Below are 7,346 nucleotides of genomic sequence, written 5' to 3'. Positions count from 1 at the left end.
TTAGTGCATCTCATGGTTGTAACATCTTTGTTGTTGCGAAACAACATTTTTTGGTCGCAATCGTGCACACTTCACCTGTTGTACTTGGGGAATGCATGCGTAGTGGCATTTTGATGTATACTTATCATTGTTCAAGCTTGTCTAAATTTTCTTGATGAGTTGGTATGTGTCACACTTCATTTTATGTCTAAACTCATCAGGTTCACCCCTTTTCCGATCTTCTAGACTTAGACAATTTTTGGTTTCAAAGCAAACCCATCAAGGCAAAGAGCGCATGAGCACACCCCGAAGGCTTGATTGGGATTTCTTCGTTGTTTAGAAGTGCACCATGCGCCATCCAAGAGCACAAAACGCAATCCCTAAGCCCTTTCCCCTTCCTTGTCTCGAACTGCACCCTTCAGGAAACCATGTCTTCCTTTGAGCGCATTTTTTTGACTCAAAGAAGTGCGTTCTCCTTGAGCGCATGAGCGCACTCGGAAGGCCTTAAGCTCAACGCTTCAGCCTTCCACAATGTGCCATGCGCCCTCCTGGCCCTGTAATGAACAAAGTTCATATACTTGGAGGAATGCTCTTATACCAATGTAACGAACAAAGTTCGTATACTCAAAAATTAAATACTCCAGAAGACTTGGAATATGAAGATCTCCATTGAAGATACAAGAATATATATTAAAATGTATGAATGAGAATATGTTACAAATGAGAGTGAGGGCCTGCTTATATACCCTAGGCAGGTGTCCCTTTATGAACGGTCATGTCCTTAGGGACATACCACTTCATTAACTAATTACTAATTAATCATTAATTATGATGTGTTATTATTATTTATATTTACATTATTTTTATCTATATTTTATTCATAATATTGCCTTCCTCCTTAAAAAGCTTTGTCCTTAAATCTTACTGATGAAATGGTTTGATCTCTTTTTCTATTTCGAATGTCTTCTCTGTTAATCTAGGTTGTCATTGATGTCAATATGGCATTGATGAAGATGGCAAATATTCTTGTAATACATGAATAACCCTTTCATGGTGTTACCCTAACAGAACCCTAGGAAAACCCTAAGCATGGAGATGATGCATATTCCCTAGCTACATGAAAAAATCCCTAAGTATTTATACCTTATGTTCTTGATCTATACCTAATGCACATATCTCTTAACTAGTGCACATCTCTTAAAAATCCCTAAGAAACCTAATTCTGGTATCCTAACCCTAACCTATGCATAATAGGAACCTTAGGTCTTTGTTGAATATACCGTAAGATAGCAACCCTATTATGTATTAGAAGATGAATGTATATGTTGACACTTGGATTAGGGAGCTGGAACTCCTCTTGAAAGCAGGCCTCAACTCACTCACCTTGGGCATGTCGTATGCCTGTAGGCTTTAGTATGCTTTGAGAGGAAGAGATATGTTGTCAACAGTAATCACAGGATGCAGTCAATAATTATCTGTGCTTGAATCCTCTACTCCCTGAAAGGAAATACGTATGCCTTAAGGAATGTTGGAAATTTAAATTGTATGTCTGCAATTATTGTTGCCCCAAAGAAAAAAATTAAAACAAAATTTAAATACGCAGGTTGTTCTACAGAGATTTAAGTCGACCCTCATGTCGGCTCTCTCTCCAATAGTCGTGTCCTTTCAGATATGGTAAATTACTATAAATATAAACCACAGTTCCTCAATTTTGACAAGAAAAATTTGGTGCAAAATACAGAGAATATAACGCAACAAGAAGTTCACAACTCGTGAACTATAGGAGGCCGAGAAGAAGTGTTTAAGGGTAAATCTGAATTGGGTAATCTGAAGAACATCTCCGTACCTCACAGTGGTTCAGATATCCAACCCTCAGACCTATTGTAGCCCAATTTAGGGCTCGAACTTGTGTTGCAACCTTGGATTGAGGCTCAAATTAGTTAAGAACAACCTTCAAACAATGTTGACCTCCTGTGGCTGGTTTTCTTTGAAACATTGCAGTTCTGACGTCTGATAGAACCTTAGTCCAGTATTAAGAAGCCTTTATACCCTCAGACCTGTGACAAGAGTTTAATCTTCAGACCTATGACAAGAAGTTTAACTCTCAGACCACTTCACATCTTTGATTAAATAATTCAGATCACTTACAACACTTCAGTCTTGGTTTTGGTGCAACATGGTGCATTGGACAATGGTGTAGTGTGGTGCAAGGATTGTCATTGCTGAAGTCTTGGTGCAACATGGTGCATTGGACAGTGGTGTAGTGTGGTGTAAGGATTGTCATTACTGAAGTCTTGGTGCAACATGGTACGCTAGACAATGGTGTAGTGTGGTGCAAGGATTGTCATTGCTAAAGTCTTGGTGCAACATGGTGTGTTGGACAATGGTGTAGTGTGGTGCAAGGATTGTCGTTGCTGAAGTCTTGGTGCAACATGGTGCATTGGACAATGTGATATTTTGAACAGTGGTCTGATGCAGTGAAAGATTATTGCTCATAGGAAGATTGAAGTTTGGGTCTGAAATTTATTGATCTGTTAAAAGAAAATTCACTTGGAACCTATGATGTGTGGATGAGCGAGACTTGAAAAATCCTTGGAGACATGATGTTGTGCTGAAGTCGTCATGAAGCAAACTTGAGGATTTGATTGGGTACCATGAAGAACAATGGTGACACCTTTGATATGACAAGGTTGTCATTAATGATGTAAAGTGGAAGACTACAGTGGAGCTGAAGATTGACAGGGCTCAATGAAGAATATTTTGGGAGCCATGAGTTACTACCAAACATATCTTGACGAAGTATTGCAGTGGGTTGGAGCTAAAGAGGTTGGAGCCTCGAAAAGATAAGGTTGGTGCCTTGGAGGATAGGGTTCGAGCCCTAGAGGATCAATGTCCTCAAGAAACCAGGTCGGAGCCTGTACCAGAGAAGGGTTGGTGCCCTAGGGGTTGGAGCCTCTAAATGCAAGGTTGGTAACTTGTGAAGATAGGGTTGGTGCCCTAGAGGTCTAAGCCTCACAAAAGTCCAAGTTGGTGCTTGGCAATAGGTTGGAGCTTGGGAGATTGAAGATCGGTGTCTTCATCTAGGGTTGGAGCCCTATATATACTGGTAAAAGTAACAATTGAAAAGAGATACTGATTCACCCCCCTCTCAGTATTTCCAAAATTCTCGTCTCAGAACTGCCATTTTCGTTAATACAAGATGATATGATCCTCTAAGTGATAAACAAAAATGTCGAACTGAGAAATGATCTAATCATCCTAAATCAATCTTCTGTGGAATCTTTTGGTTACTAGAAACTTGTGATGAACTATTATCATTGAACTGAATTGGGTGAACTTAAGTATTCTGTGGAGCATAAGTTTGTTGTCTATGTTCCAAGTGATACAAATTCATAGATTCACTGAAATGTCTACCCTTGTGATTCAAATTTTGATAAGGAATTCTAGTGATTTGATTTTCCCTTATCTTGTTTGTGTTGTTTTCTTGATTTACTTGAAGTACCTGATTTCCTTTAGCTATGGGTGTTGCATATTTCCGGATCTTCACTCGAAACTTTTGTTGCTTGAACTACAATTTCTGAGTACATCTTTACTTCAACTGGTTTGTCCTCTTCTTGAGTTGTGATATTGACTGGATCAATTTTTGTTCCCTTATCTTCAACTTGGATTGTTACGGCTTGCCATTTTTAAGCTTCTTTATTTGCGTAAGAAGGTTTTGATTATGATTCCTTAGACGTGAAACTTCTTTGTTGTATTTTTGACTTTAGCCAAATATCCTTCTCTTAATATTTTAAACTTTTGATTTGTTTTAATAAATTTGTATTAAGGTTCTTTAAACATAAATTTTTTTCGTCTTGTTCTAAAAAGTGCTTCTTGAGTTCCTTCTTTGTGACATTAGTCTTCTTCACTTGTGCAAGTAATTTTTCAACGTGGTCTTTGAGACAAGAAATTTCTTCATCCTTTTCCATTACTTCCTTGTAATGCATATCCACAAGATCTTTATATTCCCATTGTAACGCTTTGTTTTGTCTAAGTTTGGCTATTTCGTCCCTAAGGACATACCTCTTCATTAACCAATTACTAATAAATTATTATTTATGATGTGTTATTATTATTTATATCTATATTTTATTCATAATAGACTCATTGAGGACATTAGCGCACTCCGAAGCCACGAAGCTTCACCCTTCAGCCTTCAGACTTGCATCATGTGCCCTCCTGGGCCTCTTGAGCACATGAGCGCACCTCAAAGGCTTGAAGCCTTCATCCTTTAGCCTTGATGAGTGCGCCCTGTGCCCTCCCTCTCTCCCTTGAGTGCACAATGCACTTGGGAAGCCTAAAGCATTCCCCTTCGTCCTTCGGACTTGCGCATGTGTCTTGTCCTTGATGGTCTCTTCCTCTTGAGCGCATGAGCGCATGTCGAAGCCTTGAAGCCTCCCTCCTTTAGTCGTTCGACCTTTCGAAGTGCGCCCTTGCACCCAGAAGCTCTCCTTGCTCTTTCAAAAGCGCACTGAAAAGGAATGAACATAAAATCTGCATAAAACATGTTAGATGAGGAGATGAGATTTTCAGGCTGATGGTTGTTTGTCATGAGTGATTGTAGCTATAGGTATCTTAGGAACAACATGACAAGCACGCATGAGGAAGATTAGGCAAAGAAGGAAAACAAAAGAAGCATTGAAAAACAAATAACACATTGAAATCTTGATGATCAAAACACCTTGAAGACTCCATTAATCAAAGACCCTTGGAGGGTGAAGACATCAATGGTCGACGCTGCATGAAGAATGAAGAGACAAGTGGCTACCATGTCACCACTGAAGAAATTCTATGTCATCAGTAGGCCCAGTGATCAAAGATAGTGACATGTCATGTTTTCATCACATGATGATGTGGAGGTTATGATGTAATGTTCTAATCACCATAAAGACAAATAAGTGGAAGTCCAAGAGTTATGTATGGACAAAAGAGTCATGGAAGTCCTAAAGACATGTAATACAAAAATTCATATGTAATTCCAAAAGTCATTTGGAAGTCCAAAGGTTGGAGAAGTCCGGAGGTCATTGGGAGTTGGAAAGTCTAGAGTCATGGGGATGTGAAATATCACGCCTCAAGTTATAAAAGGATCCTCATTCTCATGTAAAGGGCTTTTAACCTTGGTTTCTCCCACAAGTCATTAAAAAGACAAAGTTAGTATTTTTGGGGAGCAAGTAGTGGCTCTAATGCTCCACTATTGGAGCGAGTAATGTTCATTGTATTTATGTATCTTGGAACTTTTGCTTAATATCGAAGCCTTTCAGGTCATCACATTTTCATGCATGGATTGTGGATGTTTCTGAAACTATTCTTTGAATGTTTATGATTCATGTTTTTTGTCACATGTACTGGAGTAATTGAACTATTTTGGTGACTTCGATGCTCAACCTGTGATGTAATCATTACATCTATGTGAACTATTTTGCTTGATGTTAGACGAATCTTTCTCATCTGTGTGTGTCTCCATTAGGGTAGTACTATTACTTCTCTCTTAGAGGCTCACTTTCTTTTCCTTATGTAGTAAAAGAACCTTGATACATTTGCAATCGAACATTCACAAGGCACACTTTCTTGATCATTCAAAATCACATACACGCTTCACTTTCGTGTTGACAGCTAAAGCCAAGGCATATCTTTAAGTAAATGCTTGTCGGTCCATATTCTAGATGGGACTCCTACACCAAATGGTGTGAGGTTTAATTGGGACCTTATATCAAGGAGATCCCCTGTATGTTGGCAATATCCATCATCGTCAACATTTTGGCGCTAGTGTTGAGAATTCAATAGGGCAGTAAGTAGGTTAATTCTCTTAACTTGATAACTGTTTGTGTTACCTTTTTACTTATTAGCTTTGTTCCTTATTATTGCAATGTGCGATACATCAAACAACTACCAAAACAATATGAACAATGACACAATATATAGGTTGCAAGCTAGGGCCAAAACCCCTACTCTTGAGGGGAAAACTCGTAAATCTCTTCTCTTCTTATAGATTCTTCAATTGACCAATACCATGACCTAGTGACTCAGACAAATACACTCCAAGATCAAGATCAACTCGACCTCCAGCTGTAGAGACTTCGACCTCCCAGTGTAGATTTGAAATTTTGGCTCATGACAACTGCTGCTACTTCTCTTGGAGTCTTTGATCTCCCTTGAATAGCCTTTTCCTCCCTTCGGTTGCCTTTCCTTGAGTCTTAGGGCTACTAAGATACCCTAAGAGACCTTCGCTTGCCTTCTTTTCTCTTCCTCTTCCAAGATCGAACCAGAGATAGTCCCATTGCAGAAACCCTAATTTCGACCTTCTCAAGAGAGAGAGATCAAGCCCAAGCACTCCGATTTCCTCTTCTTCATTCCCTCTTCTTCGACTTCTGCTCTTCCTCTTCTTTGCATAGAATGAGATGAGTGGATGTGTAGAATGGAGGACGAGTTCCTCTCTATATATAGGCTCTTCCAAGGGGGAGACGTTGCTCTTCATGTAGGCCGACTTGACAACTCATTAGGCCGACTTGATCTTGGAGGTATTTCGACACTTTAAAGATAAAATAAAATTTTCTTTTCAAGATACAATGTGCCCATAGGGTCTTCAATATATGACAATGACACTACAATCCCTAGAATCACTCAATGGGTGCTTGCCTTATAAAATAAAAGAACTTGAGCACGAAATCCATGCTCCAATAATAATTTCTTTTCATTTTATTATTTACAAGAATACATTTCATACTTATGAAGACCAAACCTAGTTACACACTCTTCAACACTCCCTCTCAACTAGGGAGGTATTCATAAGAGACACATGGTCATTCTCAATTTGAAGAGATCTAAGAAAAGAGTCGGATTGGATGGGATGTCTAGCATCATATCGACCAACATTGTTTACATAGCAAGGCCTTGACTAACAACTCTATCCACATGATTAGAGCACAATGCTGGCGAGACCAATGATTCATAGACACCATAATCATTGTCTCACAAGGTTCATACTCCACCCGAATGTTCACAGATTATGACCTTCCTTTGGACTATTCTTATCTTGGGTAGCTAGTCCTCAAATAATATCGGTCCACAACTACTCTTCTCTTGAATGCTCTACCACATTCTCAAAGAGTATCGAATGCCATATGGTTACCCAGTCCTCCATTGTTTCTTCCCAAGTAAAGACAAGAATGAAGTGTCTAACTCTCCCTCTCAATTTGGGAGAATACATCTACCAAACCAAACTTTTCCCTCAAATATACAAGCTTCTTGTTTGGAAGTGATTTCGTCAATATATCAGCTACCTGCTCATCAATGGAGATGTATTGTAGCTTCAACAAACCATTTTGTAC

The sequence above is a fragment of the Pinus tabuliformis genome, chromosome 6 (genome assembly GCF_031772625.1).
Source record: "Pinus tabuliformis cultivar Carrire ecotype Pingquan chromosome 6, CPIR1, whole genome shotgun sequence".
Classification (NCBI taxonomy): domain Eukaryota; kingdom Viridiplantae; phylum Streptophyta; class Pinopsida; order Pinales; family Pinaceae; genus Pinus; species Pinus tabuliformis.
Note: the sequence above shows the minus strand (reverse complement) of the source record.